Source organism: Lontra canadensis, unplaced genomic scaffold, assembly GCF_010015895.1.
Source record: "Lontra canadensis isolate GAN:19392208 unplaced genomic scaffold, GSC_riverotter_1.0 scaffold9, whole genome shotgun sequence".
NCBI lineage: Eukaryota > Metazoa > Chordata > Mammalia > Carnivora > Mustelidae > Lontra > Lontra canadensis.
This window is the reverse complement of record NW_022631003.1, coordinates 36,394,583-36,409,139: the sequence shown is the minus strand read 5'-3', so window position 1 is coordinate 36,409,139 and position 14,557 is coordinate 36,394,583. Positions and strand designations below refer to the sequence as shown.

The following is a 14,557-nucleotide window of genomic DNA, read 5'->3' as shown; positions in this document are numbered from 1 at the left end:
TTGGAGTAGATCTCTCTCACAGGTGCCTGGCTGGATGACAAGTGGATGAATGGTTTCAGAATCTTTTGTCCTGGAACAGCAGGTGTCCTTCAAAACCCTGATGGGCAGGGGGAGTCTCTGTCCCTCTGTGTTCCCCCAGGCTCAGTGGAACATAGTGTCCAGCACAAGGGACTTGGGAGTCCTCCCAGATGAAGTTTGTTCTATGAAGGTGGATTCCTTCTGATATCATTATGGAACCACATTGCATGGCTGTTTCTGTGGGACAGAAAGCATGCTACTGTACTGTATTCTCCTCGCACACTGTGGCTAACAAAGAAGAAACACATGGTCACACTCACAAGTTTACACTTACATCTCCGTTTCTGAGCATCACTACCATGGAAACAACATGAATTCCCACTGAGCTGCAGACCTGTAGACATGCCGTTCAAGGTGTACATAGAGGAGGATGGAGATGGAGTTCTGGCTAAAAGGATGGAAGTCCTTGCCTCTGGGGGTGAAGAAATTAGATTTTACCCAGAAGGTGCTACATTCTACTTGAAGAAGTAAGATGATGCTAGGATCTTTGAGACCAGGGATTGGCACAGACTTTTCTGGGAAGTCTTATGTAAAGATTTTCTGTTAGGTGTTGCAGGCCACGTGGTGTCTCTGACAATGACTCCACTCTTGCACTGTGGCTTGAAAGCAGCCACAGACCATCCATAACTAATGTTCCAGGACACACTTGATTGAGAGAATATGGGGGGAGGTCCCATTTGGTCCCCGGGTGGTAGTTCCTCACACCCCAGATTTGCAACATGATGGATGATGGAGGAGAGGGCTCTTCTTTTCCAGTGGCAGAGTAGGAGTACACTGGGATCTATCCTGTCTGACCCTGGCCCCTGCGCGTGAAAGGATAAAAAGATGATAGTGAGATTGGGCAACAATTAAGGCCTCAGCGGGCTATTGTTATTGATAATTTTTATGGGTGAATTCCCTTACCCCCCACCCCTTTTCTCTGTAGGCCTCGAGCTTCCCATAAAATGTTTGTCTGTGGATGAATCCCTTGTAGGTATTGTTTGGCTGAGTTCATCTCCATTGCCTGGCGGGGATATGTGGGTTATATACCACACAGATGCTCATCTTGTTCAGGCCAAGACCATGAGCACATTTGGGGTTCTCCTGAGGTAGCAGAGGATCTAGCATGTGTGGGCTTCAGGACGAGTTTGATAGCCCTCAGCAATGTTATGGAGCACTGGTTATGTTACGTCTGACAGCCCTCAGCAGTGTTATGGAGTATGGGCCTAGCCTAGGCCACTTCTGCAGTCATGATGGGAAAGCCCGTGGCCTGGGTGGTCCACCCCAGGCTTGGCTCTGCAGGCTGAGACCCAAGGTTCTTCCCACCTCATTGGCTGGGACCAGGTCACATGCCCATGAATGAGCCAATCCCTGGAGCCAGGGAGTGGAGCCATGGAGATTGGCACAGGTTGTTAGGACCTCTGTTGTAATGACTTTTCTAATGGTCATGGTGGCAAGATCTTCTGGGACGCATCTGTTAATAAAACAAATATTAATTTCTGACAGCAAGTGGGTCCAGTGTGCTGGCTTAGCATCTAGCACCTCAGTCCTAGCACCTTGGTACTACTGTACTACTCTGCAGAGACAATGGCTGAGAATGAACAAGGTGAATGGAAACCGGTCTGGAGGGCATAAGGGAAGGGTGTGTGTGTGGGGGTGGGGGGTGGGGATAATAGCTCTGGCCAAGTTCTTTCTCCAGATTATCTAGGTTCATGAAGGTGCGGGGAATCTGTGGTGTTTCACCGTCCATCATTTTGCAGATGGAGAATATGCCTTTTCATATGGCATATATGGCAAGACTTGTTCCAAATATTCTCTAGTTGGTATGGAAGTCAGAGAGAGCAGCACCCTCCATCTGCTAGGATAGGTTGGAGAGGCTGAGTGTTCTCAAGATGGTGTCTGGCTTTCGCAGGGCTCACCATGAGCCTGCACACAGAACTGATGAGGACCGTTCATGGTTTTGTTCCAAGGATAGAGTATGGGGAAAATGCAGTGCCCTGTGTAATCCCGCAGACAGACCTGGAGTCCACTGTAGAGGTACTTCGTGGGAATGGTGGTGATATGCAGCATCTGCTTCACGAGATGCCTATCCTTTATTGAGTTCTGGATGTGGTTTGTGTGACTTTGTCCTGATGGCTGGGATTTCCAAGGAGTGGGATTTTTGGGCTTCACTATAAGAGTTGGTCTCCTGGGAGTGGGCAGGTCCCATTCTGCTGCTGAGAAGTGTGTCTCTAGTGGTTGGAGTGTGTATTACAAGCCTAGAGGTCAATGGTAAGGTGGTTATGGTGGTCAGCGGGCTATTGTTATTGATAATTTTTATGGGTGAATTCCATAGGATGAGATGTTAGATCTTATGGCTAGGGATCCTCATTGAGTGTCCATCAAGGGTGCTTTTTTTGAGTTTCATATTCGTATTCAACATCGCATTCGTATTCAACATTTCATTATTGCTTCTAAGAGCCCTCCTTGTACTTGGTATTCCAATGAACAGTGCATTACAATGTTGCCTGCATTATACTCGTGTGTTGATGAGTATTTGAGAAAGAAAAGTGTTGTCAGTGCTCCCACAAATTGTACACTGGAACATCCAAATAATAAAATTTATTTTTGACACCAAGTAGGAAGTATCCTGCTATGATTCTTAGTTTAAAGCAGGGGAGGGAGCCCTCTTTCAGTAGTGGTAATGAGTATCATAGGCTTTCCTAGGGAACATTATCAGGTTCTGTTGGAAACTTGTTCTTTGTTATTGTGGAAGAATCAGGAGTCAGCCAATTATTTGTCTCCTATTTCATTTTCCATGAATATTTCTCCAATATTTAGTTTCAAATTTCTACCATTGTGAAATCATCCCATCTTTGGCAGCAGCTCACCCTTCTCTGCCAAGGGTATGTTTGGGCAAAGACAAGAGCAAATTCTGGGTGACTGGGAGACCCTAAGATCAGAATGCTGTTAGTAAGGAGTTACTAAGATCTTAAATTCTACTTAAAAAAAAAAAAAAAGATTTTATTTATTTATTTGACAGAGAGAGAGATCACAAGTAGGCAGAGAGGGAGACAGAGAGACAGGGAAGCAGGCTCCCCACTGAGCAGAGAGCCTGATGTGGGGCTTGATCTCAGGACCCTGAGACCATGACCTGAGCCGAAGGCAGAGGCCCAACCCACTGAGCCACCCAGGTGCCCTGAGATCTTAAATTCTAAACCAGCTCCTGATACCAGATGAAATACATCTCAGATTTGGAAACTTCCGATAGAAATTTTGTGTCCATGATGACAACTGAAGAAAATATGTCATCCCTACACCTAACCTTAACTCCTAACTTTAATGCTGAAACCTAACCTGACCTTAAAGTCCAAACTGGAACCTTGAATCCCAAATCTGAAATTGAACCCGAAGCCTAGACTCCGAACCTGAGCCCTGGACCCAAGCCCTGAACCATGAACCCAAACCCTAAATCGGAACTCTGAGCCATGAACCCTGAACCCAAATCCCAGCATGAACCCAAACCCCAAATTGGATCTTGAACTTTATCCCAGAAGCTCTGAGTCTTAAACCCTAAATCATAAACCTAAAGCCCTAAACTCTAACTGGTCCCTCGTCCCTCACTCTAAATCCTCACCCTGACCCTAAACCCAAAGCTAATTTAGAACTCTGACTAAAACCTGAACCTGAACCCAAAATCAAACCCTTCAGCACACTTTGCTTATGCATTCACCAGTGATGGATATTTGCATTTTCTACCTTTTGATTCTTGTGAACACTGGGTTGGGGGCTAGGGTTAGGGTCTTGGATTGAGGTCAGGGCCAGGCTTAAGAGCTAGTTGAGGTCAGAGTGTGGGTCTGTGTCAGAGCCAAGGTCCAGTTCAGTGCCACTGTTTGGATCAGGGACTGTTGTCATTCCATATTGTTTCCAATTCATTGTTCCTTAGCTATTTCTGGAGAGGTTGGGGGATATTGAGCTTTATGCAGCTTGAATTTCCAGAATGAAATGGCTTCAGGGGACCCCAGGAGGGAGCAGGTGCTTCCGTTGAAGGGTGAGCTCCCCTAGTCCTGCACTGCCCTCCACTGCCTGAAGAGGGCGCAGGGATGGACACCCCCCCCAACCCCCCCAACGCCCCCACCCCCCACCCCGCCAGTTCTACACCTTGAGCCTGGCCTGTGCAGCCGCAGCTGGGAACAGGAGCCAGGCCTCCTCAGGACCCACTGTGGTGACTTCTGGAGGGCGTGGGCCGCTCCCATGCTGACAGGACAAGCTGGGGAGGATGTGGGTTCATATCCACACTGACAGGACCCACTGTGGAGGACGTGGGGCCGCGTCCACACTGACAGCACTCCCGCCCCTTCGGGACCTGCCCCTGGAGGAGAAGATGAAGAAAAGGCACCTGAGCGGGGACTGGTGAGGGAGTGCGTGGTCTCAGGACCCCATGGAGGAAGGGTGTGCTGTGTAGACACTGGGGTTTCCGCAGTTTTGTGTGCGGTGACGTGGCCTCCTGTGGTGCTATGCGTGGGGCTGTGGGCTCTCCCCTTCCTGGGTTTGGATGTGAGCCTGGGGTCCTGCGTCTGTGTTTGTGTGCCCGCAGATTTGGTTAGTGGGGCTCCTCAGACAGTCTGCAGTCAGGGAGCTGAAGCCCGGCTCCGTCCTCCTGCTCCCCCTGCCTCGGCCCTATGGGGTCCTCCCTGCATCCACATGCTCTCCAGGGTTGGCCCGGAGTCTGGCAGTTCAGGAGCGACAGCACGGATTCTGTAGAGGGCTTTGGGGAGAGCAAGTATTTTCCCAGTGTCAGTTCTTCCCTGAGCACAGAGTGTCTTCTTGTCTCCGTGTGTCTCCCTCCCTGTCTGTCATCAGTGTCCCACGGCTGTCAGAGGACAGGTCTGTCACCCTTGGTTCAGGGGACTCCTAGGTATCTTGTTCTTTTGGATGCAGTAGTAAATGAGATTGTTCTTGATAGTGTCTTTCTGATGGTACCTTCAGAGCACGTAGAAATGCAATTGATTTGTGTATATTGACTTTGTTCCTTGTAAGTTTCTTGAATTTATTAGTTCTGTTCACCTTAAACTCAAACTGCAGTTATTTGACCACCAAAATGGATTTATTTGGGAAGAGCAGAGAATGGCAATCTGGGATGAGCAAGCTATGGTCACATCACAGTCAAGTGCAAGAAACAAAGGAGAGGAACATTATTTCATGGAGAAGGAAGAAGTTGCGAGGGTTGCTTGGAAGGAAGGTTGACTGGAGAAAGGCAAGGGTTTGCAGTGATGGGGGATTCTCACCGGCCAAGCTGCGGGGATGGTGATTTCTTGTAGGAGATGAGCCCTCCAGCTTCCCCTGTGGGACCTGGAAGGGATGAGTCTCTCCCGTGGGGGATTCTAATTCTGTAATGGGTGCCAGACGCCCCCTTCCAACCTCCCCTTCTGGCCTCCCCAGTCCACTTTACCAAGGCTTCCCTTCACGCTTTTTCACAGTTCTAACCAGGTTGTGGTGGAGCATTGTGGAGAATTGGCATTCCAGATCCCACTGCTTCTACTGCACTCAAGACACAGGGGCCCCTGATTTAATCCTCGCATGAGTCTCTTGCTAACATGTGGGCTCCTCCAAGGGCGAGTGGCCTCTCCACGGTGGGTGAACTGGATCTGGGAGGGCTTGGCCTCCATCCCGAAGTCTGATGTCCTCTCTGCTTCTGTGACATGATGCTAACGTGAATGTTTGGAAGAGTCATTTACTCTGCGGTGATTTCAAATCTGCAGTAACTTGTCACAGCAGCACAAATGTGCTTTATCTGCACAGTCAGACTCCCCAGCTGTCATTTCTTTACCACATTTGTCACTTCACACAGGTTACTTTGGTGCATTTTACCCCAAACGGTGACACTGTCCAGTGGAACCACCATGTAACCGCAAGTGAGGAAATCATGATGGTCCCCACATTTGAACACAGACCACAGGCCCACTTCAGGTGTCATCACTGGCCTGACAGTCTGAAATATCTTCTCCATTCAGATCCAGTTTTCTTCTGGAACTTCTTCCAGGACTTTCCCTTATTTGGATAACCTTGATGGACTTAAGGAGCACAGATGGCTCCAATCTGAGTGGTATTTCTATATGGCTTATGTCACTGGGACTGTTTTCAGTGTCCATCCACATTGTGACATGCATCAGTCCTTCATTCACTTTTTCACAGTGACTAAACACAAGAATATTGACCCCTTAAAGCATTTCACGTACACGATTCTCTGGCCTTAGTTGAGTTCCCACAGTTGTACATTGTTCTCCAGAATTTTCTCATTCTCCCGGAGGAAGCCTGTGTGTATGAAACACGATTGCCCTTTCCCCTCGGCCCCCTGTAGCCACATCCAGCTTTGTGTCCCAGATACCTCATCTAAGTGGGTTCACACAGTATCTGTCCTTCCTTGACTGGCTGATTTCACTCAGTTTAATGACTTCCAGGTTCAGCCTGTGTTGTCGCCTGTGTCAGAACTCCCTTCATTTTCAAAGGCTGAATCATGTTCCATGGTGTATAAACCACATTTTGTTTATCTAGTCATCTGTCAGTGGACACTTGGATGGCTTCCACCTTTTGGCTGTTGTGAGAAATGCTGCTCTGAATATGGGTATTCCTACTTTCAAAATTTGGGGGCATATAGGCTGCGGTGGAATTCTGTGTTTAATATTTTAAAGAACCACCATATTTTCCCCCCACAAATGAATTATTTTACTTCATTCCTTCATAGTGCAGAACAAGATAGGCATTTATGGATCTACCTCATTTTGTTTATCCTTTTCCCCACAGATGGACATTTGCATAGTTTCTGGTTTTTGCCTATTGTGAACACTGCTGCTATGAATATTCCTGTACATTTTTGTTTGTTTATTTGAACCAGTGTTTTCAGTTTTGGGGTTATATATCTAGGAGTACAATTGCTGAAACTTATGGTAATTTTGCTTTGATGTATTTGAGTGAAAGCCAAACTATTTTACATAGACTGTACCATTTTTCACAAGTGAAGTTTAAGGGTTTCAGTTTCTCAACATCCTTTTGTTATTTTTTGTTTTCTTGATCATAGTGATTCTACTTGTTTAAAATGATATCAAAATGGTTTAAATCTTCATTTCCATAAAGACTAATGATATTTAACATCTATTCATGTGCTATTCACCATTTGTATGATTTCTCTGGAGAAGGATCTATCCAAGCCCTTTGTCCATTTTAAAAATGGGGTTGTCTTTTTGTTGAGTTGTAAAAGCTGTTTACATATTCTGGGTAACAGACTCTTACTAGATAAATAATGTACAAATATTTCCTTCCATTCTGGGGGTTGTCTTTTCACTTTCTGGATGGTATCTTCTGATGTACAAATATTTTTAACATTTTTTAATGTTCTTTTTTAGTGAGAGAGAGTGTGCAAGTGGACAGGGGCAGAGGGAGAAGGAAAGAGAATCTTAAGCAGGCCCCACACTCAGTGTGGATCCTGATGTGGGGCTCAATCTCATGACCCTGAGATCATGATCTGATCCAAAAATTAAGTCAGATAGTTAACCAACTGAGCCACCCAGGTACCAGGACAGATTTTTAATTTTGAGGATATTACTTAATCTGTTTTTTTTTCTTTCCCTTCTTATGCTTTGGTGTCAGATCTAAAAGCATTGCTAAATCCAAGGTTATGAAGATTGATCCCCATTTGTTTCTTCTAGAATTTATAATTTTACCTCTTACATTTAGGCCTTTAACTTATTTTGAGTTAGTGTTTATATGTGGTGTGAGGTAAGGGTCCAGTTCTATTCCTCTGTACATGGATAGCTGATTGTCTAGCACCCTTTGTTGAAAAGACTATTCTGTCCCCCCAGTGTAATGTTGTCCACCCTTGTCAAAATTCAGTGGACCATATGAACGGGTTTATTTCTGGGATCTCAGTTAAATCCCATTGATCTGTATGCATACTTTTAAAAAAAATATTTTATTTATTTAAATTTTTTTGGTAAATTTAAATTCAAATAATTAACATATAATGTATTATTTGTTTCAGGGTGTATGCATACCTTTATGACAGTATCACAATGTTTTATTTACTGTTGCTTTGTATTAAGATTTGAACTTTGGAAGTAAGACCTTTCACCTTTGATTTTCTTTTTCAAGATGGTTTTGGCTATTTTGCGGTCCCTTAAAATTCCATATGACTATTACGATTAGCTTGTTCATTTCTTCCCAAAGGCCTTTGTGAGATTTCTTGGGAACACATTGAATTTCCACATTGCTTTGTGTACTATTGCCATCTTATCAATAGTATGTCTTTTCATCACCATGGGGTGTCCTCAGATTTATTTAGGTTTCCCTTACTTTCTTTCAGCAATATGTTATAGTTTTTACTGTATAAGACATACACTTGGATTACATTTATTCCTAAGTATTTTGTCAATGTTGATATTTCCTAAAATGGAAGTTTTCTTTTCTTTTTTTTTTTTTTTAAAGATTTTATTTATTTATTTGACAGACAGAGAACACAAGTAGGCAGAGAAGCAGGCAGAGAGAGAGAGAGAAGCAGGCTCTGCACTGAGCAGAGAGCCCAATGCGGGGCTCGACCCCAGGACTCTGGGATCATGACCTGAGCCGAAGGCAGAGGCTTTAACCACTGAGCCACCCAGGCACCCCTGGAATTGTTTTCTTAAATTCCTTTTTGGATGATTCACTGGTAGTGTATACAAATAAGAGAGATTTTTGTGTATTGATATTTTGTCCTGTAACTTTGTGGAATTAGGGAACTGGCTGTAATATTTTTCTGTTGATTCTTTAGGTAGTGCTCTATATAAGATGCTGCCATCTCTGGTCTCTGAATAGACCTAGTTCTACTGTTTCCTTTCACATATGGATTCCTTATTTCTTGCCTTATTGTTCTGGATAGAACTTTCAATACTGAGCAAGGAGTGAAAGTCAGCATGTTGGACTTGTTTGCGATTTCAGAGTAGAGCTGTCAGTCTTATTGAGCATGACATTTGATTAGGGTTAGGGTTAGGGCTTAGGGTTAGGGTCTCCCTGTCCTCTGCTGTACAGAGCCCATATTTCTCTAGTAACCGGCAGAGTGATCTTTTCAGAACATAACCTTTGAGCCTCTCTGTGACCTGCTTCCCAGCTGCCTGTCGTCTCCAGCCTTAACCTCTCTTGCCATATCCTCCCCACCTCTGTGGGCCTCCCAGATGTGTGGTCATCCCCATGTGCCTTGGGCCTGACTCCATGCCTTTATATTCTCCTGTCCTCTGCCAGGAGCACTCTTCTCTCCCCCTGTTTCATGTCTGGCTTGTTCCCCTGTTGGCTGGACTTGCCCCCCACCCCAGCCCCAGTGACCTGACTCATATCTGCTGGGTGTGTGTGGCCTTGCTTTCTATTTAAATGTAGTGCCCACTTTCCCTGTGTGAGCGATTTACTAAGTTGCCAGGTATGGGGCAGGCACAGGGAAGTAGCCTTAGTGCCTGTGTGAAAAAATCAGTCTCAGGATGCCTGGGTGGCTCACTCATTAAGCATCTGCCTTCGGCTCAGGTCATGATCCCATGGTCCTGGGATCGAACCCCACCGTGTTGGGCTCCCTGCTCAGCGGGGAGCATGCATCACCCTCTCCCACTCCCCTTGCTTGTTTTCCCTCTCTAGATGTCTCTCTCTGTGTCAAATAAATAAATAAAGCCTTAAAAAAATCAGTCTCGGAGCGGCTCACCACTCTTGCTGACAATGGGGAAGCTGCTGTCCCCACAGGAAGTCCCCTCAGAGAGACAAGACTTCCAACTTCTTGGGGCCAGGGAGATGTAGACCTGCACCTGGAAGCTTACACTCTTGGATTCTCGGCTGCGGCCTAAGCAAGCCCCTTCTTCTTCCAGCAGTTCTCTTTTCCCTTCCCTGCCCATGGGCTGGACCTGATTCCTGATCTGGGAGAGTTTGAGGGTGACTGCTCCTAGGAATAGCAATGGTTGACTGATGGACCTTGTCAGCAAGAGGCCCAGTAGCCTTCAAGGGAGGACTTTGTGGGGGTAGAGACAGTTCTGTGGGGGCCAGTGACAGGACTTGCCTGGGAGCTCGGCACAGAGGGAGTCTTCCTGGCTCCAGCATGCTGACTGTGGGGTTGGTTTCCCCCTTCCGAAGCCTCAGGCTCCCCTTTGTATGATGGGGTGCTAGAGCACTACCCCCATCTCTGAGAGCATAAGGTAGGGAGACGCCACAAGGAGACTTGCTTGTGACAGGCTGAGAGAGTGGCTGTAGCTTAAAGCAGCCCAGTGCCTACCCTCTTGAAGAAGGTACACACTTCCATGGCCCCCAGATCTGGGGTTCTGCCACCAGCCTCTGACAGTGACCCTCCTCCCACCTTGTCCCTTGTCCCTGTAGACAGGTGGTCTTCCTGGAACTGTTCCTGCAGAGGGCAGAGAAGCCCATCATGGTGGGACAGAGGGTCACCTACTAGATCATCACCGACCAGCGGGCTGGTGGGCCCATGTGCCCCCCTAGGAGGTCTGGAGGGTGGTGGTCCTCAAGGTCCCTGGTGCCCCACACTGGCAAGATGTGTCCATGCAATGCATGGCCATGGTCAGCTTCTTCTGTGAGTGGCACTTCCTTCATGAGGTGGATGACCTGGTGTGTGGGGATGTGGACATAAAGTTTTGTGACCATGTGGGCATGGAGATCCTTTCTCCCCTCTTTGGCACCCTGCACCACAGTTTCCACCGGGTGTTTCATGAAGGCTTCAGCTACCAGCGCTGGCCACAGTCCCAAGCCCATATCCTCAGGGACCAGGACGACGTTTACTACATGGGAGCCTTTTTTGGGGGATTGGTGGTAAAGGTTCACTGACTGACTTTGGCCTGTCACCAGATGATGGAGGTTGACCTGGCTAGCGGGATCGAGGTTGTGTGGCATGACGAGAGCCACTTGAACAGGTACCTGCTGGACCACAAGCCCACCAAGGTGCTATCCCTGGAGTACCTGTGGGACCTGCGGTGGCTGGGCTGCCCTCCCTACCCTTCATGAAGAAGCTGAGATTTGAGCTGTGCCCAAGAATCACCAGGACATCTGGGACTCATGAAGAGTTGCCCCATGAGGACCTGTGGGACCCATGGTGACTGGGCTGCCCTCCCCTACATTCATGAAGAAGCTGAGATTCAGGCCATGCCCAAGAATCACTGGGACATCTGGGACTCATGAGGAGCTGTCCCCATCTCCATCAGGGGGTGCTGTCCTGAGAAGAGCTGTCAGAGCAGGTTCCTACTTCTGTCCCTTCGAGAGAGACCATGGAGCCCAGCCCTGCCCACATGGGCATGTCCAGGGCCCCCAGCTGAACCCGCACACAGGAGGCCTGCCTGGGGACAAAAGGTTCTCTCTTTGTGGTCACTACATTTTGATAACTTCTGGGTCATTTGCAGCTGTGAATGGCTCCAGTTTTTTGTTGGATGATTTCTGTGTCAATGCTGAGCAACCATCTTTAAAAAGAACAATCAAGGGAAAAGGCTTTCTTCCTGGTTCTAGACCGACACCGCCTGGTGGGGCAGGGAGTGGGCCTGCAGTGGCCGTGGAGCCAGGATTGCCTCTGGTCAGGTCTTCCCTCCCAATCCTTGTACCATGCCATGGCTATGGGGCTTCAGGGGTAGGGGTGCACCGAGCCACCTCTCAGACCTTCAGTCCCCTGACTGCCAGAGGCGTTGGCTGTGGTTGTTAACTCAGCCTCCAGAAGCATGGAGCCCTCTGAGTTATGTGCGGTTTCTGCCTTGGTTTTATTTTTTTATTTTTTAATTTAATTTAATTTTTAAAATTTAAATTCATTAGCCAACATATAGTACATCAGTAGATTTTAATGTAGTGTTCAGTGATTCCTTAGTTGCCTGTAACACCCAGTGCTCATTACAACATATGCCCTCCTTAATACCTGTCACCCAGATATCCCATATCCCCATCCCCCTCCCTTCTGTAACCCTCGTTTTGGTTCCGCAAGTCCAGAGTCTCTCATGGTTTGTCTCCCTCTCTGATTTCTTCCCATTCAGTTTTTCTTCCCTTCCCCTGTGGTCTTCTGCTCTATCCCTCATGTTCCATGTATGAGAGAAACCATATGATTATTGTCTTTCTCTGCTTGACTTATTTCATTCAGCGTAATCCCCTCCAGTTCCATCAATGTCGATGCAAATGGTGGGTATTCATCCTTTCTGATGGCTGAGGAATATTCCCTTGTATATATGGACCACATCTTCTTTATCCATTCATCCGTTGAAGGACATCTGGGCTCTTTCCACAATTTGGCTCTTGTGGACATTGCTGCTATGAATATTGGGGTACAGGTGACCCTTCTTTTCACTACATCTTTATCATCAGGGTAAATACTTGTAGCTGTAGTTTCAACTTCTTGAGGAAACTCCATACTATTTTCCAGAGTGACTACACCAGCTGGCATTCCCACCAACGGTATAAAAAGTTTCCCTTTTCTTCACAACCTTGCCAACACTTGTTGTTTCCTGTCTTGTTAATTCTAGACATTCTAACTGGTGTAAGGTGTTATCTCATTATAGTTTTGATTTGTATTTCCCTCATGTTGAGGGATGCTGAACAATTTTTTATGTGTCTTTTATGAACCTCCTCAGTCTCCCCTACTCCCCTCATTTTCCTCCTCAGCCTGAAGATGATCCCAACCAATCTGCAGCTTTGAAGACCAGTTCAGTCCTGATTCCAGGAATATACTCTGGGGATCTTGGCCTCACCTACCCCATGTATCCTGTCCATGTCAGGTGCCTGCAGACCCCCATCAGCTGGCCACCTGCTCCACTCACAGATGTCCCCATCTCAGGAGAGGGAAACACCAAGTCCAGACCCTTGGATTCCTCTGTGACTTGTTGCTTTCCAACAGGTCTCCCAGTAGTGAGGTGGCTACTGGAGGACATTCAATGTCCAAAGCATTTAAAGGTGTATGTATGTGAGTCTCTGCTGCTGGGCAATGGATAAGAGTTGGTGCAAATAGAAACCAAGCAGAATCACTGGAAGAAAGGCTGAGTGATCATGAGCTTTAGGGAAGAAAGGCCTGGAATTTCTGACTTATTCCCAAGCCCCTGGGACACTGCATGCATGGGCTGGGTGCCTGCTCAGGGCCGACCTAAGAAGACCCTAGGCTCTGCCCTTTGGTGATTGTCAGACTTGGCAAGTAGAAAGTGAAAGACAAGGCAGAGTGTTAAGAGGCCTGGCTGGTGCTGAAAGTGTATCCTGACATCCACACACCCAGAGGCCTCCTTCCCAACTGTAAAGACTGGAAGGTGTGTGTGTGTGTGTGCGCGCATGTGTGTGTGTTTCAGAAAGAGTGCAGTTTCCAGATGTTTAAGGAAAACTCACCCAGTCAACAGTTGACCACTACATTCGCAGGCCAGACACTTTTGTGGCCACACACGACAAGGGATACAGATTTGACAAAATCAGTTCAGAAATGTCACTAAGCCAACAGCAGAGCTGCAGTGAGAAGAGAGGCAGCAGTGAACCCTGGGGACGGAAAGAACTGGTATTTGACTTGCTACATTACATTATTCACAGTGTTCCAGATCCAAAGGCAGAGAGATGAGTGGTGGTGACACAGGAAAGGAATGTATTTCAGTACAGCTGACACTGGAAGGCAAAGGACTGGCATGGTCTCAAGATATTAAAAACACTCCTGGGCTTTTATATGCAGAAAATCTAGGAAGAAGGCCAATGGGCAGGTTCAGGGGGTCAGTAAAGTTCAGGTCAATCATTGTCTTGGGGTCCATCACGCACAGCGCCTTGCTGGTGTCAGGCAGTGGTTAGTGCTTGAGGGGTCATTTTGGTGCCTGCCGGGGCTTTGACTTAACAGATGAGCCTGAAAGAGGGACATCATCAGTTAGGAAGTACAGATGAAGGTTAGAGTGGAGGTGGGTAAAGGCCTCTTTCACTCCAAGAGCAGAGGAGCTCTGAGACTCTGCTGCACACCTTGCCCTGCTCATCTCTTCCAGCTGCTGGGTCCTGAGTTCTGTCCTTTTAATGAACTGGTCATCTAGTAAGTAACATGTTTCTCTGAGTTCCATGAGCCACTCCAGCAGACTATTCGAACATGAGGAGGTGGTTTTGGGGCCCTCCATTCTGTAGCCATAGCTCAGAAACATGGGTGACCTCCCTACCCAGCCACTGGCTGACCACAAAGTTAACAGCCCAGGGATTCAGTGGCCGCTCACAGCAAAGGACACATATTTGTCAAAGTTAGTTCAGAAAAGTCACTAATCTCCCTGGCTCCCCAACCATGCACAGCCCTTTGCTGCTTCCCAGCAGAGGGCAGTTTTAACCAAGGTCAGAAGAAGGGATGGCTTTTCCTGACTCCACCTGCACCCTGCCCTGCCCCCTCCCCTGCCCAGGGCTGCAAGAGAGGAAAGTTTTCTTCTACTCCTCTTAAGGTCCCTGGCTGTGTCTGGAAATTGACAAAGACAGATGAACAGAAGAAAAGCTGGTAAAGTGTATTGATTTTTTTGGTGGGAGCCTCACAAGAACATGGAGACCA

At 47.2% G+C, this 14,557-nt stretch overlaps 1 pseudogene; it reads left to right on the top strand.

Moving 5' to 3' along the window:
• The first annotated feature begins 420 nt into the window (after positions 1-420).
• Positions 421-11,052, top strand: LOC116866052 (annotated as a pseudogene).
• Positions 11,053-14,557: the final 3,505 nt, after the last annotated feature.